This window comes from Osmia lignaria, unplaced genomic scaffold (genome assembly GCF_051020975.1).
Source record: "Osmia lignaria lignaria isolate PbOS001 unplaced genomic scaffold, iyOsmLign1 scaffold0059, whole genome shotgun sequence".
Classification (NCBI taxonomy): Eukaryota; Metazoa; Arthropoda; class Insecta; order Hymenoptera; family Megachilidae; genus Osmia; species Osmia lignaria.
In genome coordinates, this window is record NW_027478200.1 from 57501 (window position 1) to 60000 (window position 2500).

At 47.0% G+C, this 2500-nt stretch overlaps 1 pseudogene; it reads left to right on the forward strand.

Moving 5' to 3' along the window:
• Nucleotides 1-2500, forward strand: part of LOC143307555 (large subunit ribosomal RNA) — an 8267-nt pseudogene that overhangs the window by 2366 nt on the left and 3401 nt on the right.

The window sequence follows — 2500 nt, forward strand, 5'->3', positions numbered from 1 at the left end:
AAGGGAAGTCGGCAAATTGGATCCGTAACTTCGGAATAAGGATTGGCTCTGAGGAGCGGGGCGTGTCGGGCTTGGTCGGGAAGCGGGTCTGGCTGACGTGCCGGGCCTGGGCGAGGTGAACGGTTGGCGACTTCGGTCGCGTCCCGGGATCCGAGCTCGGTCCCGTGCCTTGGCCTCCCGCGGATCTTCCTTGCTGCGAGGCTTCCGTGGCGGTTAACGCCGTCGTGGTCGCTTCTTCGGCCGCCATTCAACGCTTAGCTCAGAACTGGCACGGACTAGGGGAATCCGACTGTCTAATTAAAACAAAGCATTGCGATGGCCCTCACGGGTGATGACGCAATGTGATTTCTGCCCAGTGCTCTGAATGTCAACGTGAAGAAATTCAAAAAAGCGCGGGTAAACGGCGGGAGTAACTATGACTCTCTTAACACAGCATTACCACGGGTCGGTGTCGAAGACCGAATGGCCCATATGTGGTGAGCCTTAATATAAGGTTGATAAAGTGTATGCACTTATAAGTGTGTATACTTATAAGGCAGGGGCGGTGAAGTGCACACCGTTTAGGGAGCGGCTACCCCACCTACCTGAGCTAGGCGTAGAGATGGTTTGACAGTCGCCCCGACAAGAATTCGAAATGACGGAAGAATAGAGGAGAATAGTAGAATAAGGTACTTAGTGCCTAAACGCGGACCTTGTCCACCAAGGTCGGGACGGCTGAAGAGTCATCTAAACGCCTCGGCTGCCTTGCACATACGACCCGGCATTCCTCTGGCTATGAGTGATTTACATTTGGATAAGACGCATCGGCAATGGTGAATTTATTTTATAAAAATGGATGAAGAAGATGGAGCCTCGGACACGGGAACCCCTGGCCCTGGGATTCCCGTGGCGGACTTGTCCGCTATGGACCGGAGGGCCACTGTTGACGACCCAGGCTTGAATATGGACTATGAGTTGGAATTTATTGTTGATCTTCCATTGAGCGGAGAAATAAAATGTAGCGCCTGTGAAAGAGAAGGCCGAAATAGAATGTTTCTGCAGGAGGGTAAACTTAATGAGCATATAGAACAACAGCATCCGCGAATGAATATGAAATGGAGATGTGCTAGATGCGGTAAAAGCTTCCAAAAACTACATGGTTGCAGATGCCACCTCCCAAAATGCAAGGGTGAGGCAGAACCAAGAGCGGATGCAACCATTATGTGTACATCCTGTGGGAGATCTTTCGGTACGAAAAGGGGATTGTCTACTCACGAGAGACATAGACACCCCGAAATGCGCAATGAAAAACGGAAAAAACCAGAACCTCGTCCAGGTAGAAACCGACCAGGCAACAGAGCCTCGGCCTGGTCCAAAGAGGAGGAGAGACTCCTCTTAGAGCTAAACGAAAGATTCAAAAATGAAAGGTTTATTAATGTCGCAATAAGCAGATTCCTACCTGGCAAAACTTATAAACAAATAAGCGATAAAAGGAGGCTTTTACCCGCTCAAGGCAGAAGCGAAATGGAGGAGGAGCTAAGCGATAGCAGCTCCAGCCCAAGCTCGCCTCAGTCTGCTGCAGAAGGGGAAATTGAAATAATATACGAACGCAGCGGACCTAGTACTGCAGATAACACAATCGAATGGAAAGCGGTGCTAAAGGAACACATTCTGGCCCAATCGTTGGAGGAAAACAACGAACTGAGATATATAGAACAAAGGATACAGCATTGGGCCAGGGAGGAGCTTGGAGATCCCCATGATATCGAGAATTTAATTTGTGAACTAACAGAAAAACTTAAAGAGGGCGTAGAGGATAAACCTCCTGGGGGAAGAAAAAGAAGGAATAATGGAAATCAAAATAGAATGAATAAAAAGAAAAGTGACCACACCCGCAGGAAGGATTTCACTTATGCTCGATATCAGGAGTTATATAAAAAATGCCCTAAAAAATTAATAGACATGGCGGTCGCTGGGACGCAAGTGGAGGCAGGGGAAAGAATTGAACTTCCCGATAAAAGGAAAATCGAAAGCCTCTATGGAAACCTATGGGGTAGAGTGGTGTCTACCTCAAGTTTACCAAAATTCGGAGGACCGAGTGAAAGCGTCCCAACCAAAGAGATATTCGTGCCCATCACCGAAGGCGAATTAATAAACAAAGTTAAAAAACTAAAAACAGACAAAGCCGCAGGAGTCGACGGAATAAAGAAAATCCACCTACGTAAAAATGGAACATTGCATCTGCTGTCCCAGCTCTTCAATCTAATAATGATGCGAGAGGTCTACCCAACAAATTGGAAATTAAATAGAACCACGTTAATACCTAAACCAGGAAAGGACCAACGAGATCCTAAGAATTGGCGACCAATAACAATAGGGTCACTAATGGGCAGACTATATTCGTCAATGCTGGACAGCAGATTGCGGGATAAAATAAAGCAGCACAAAAGACAAAAAGGGTTCACCCGCGAAGACGGGTGTAAATACAATATAACAATTTTAGAAGCTGCAATAAAAGAAA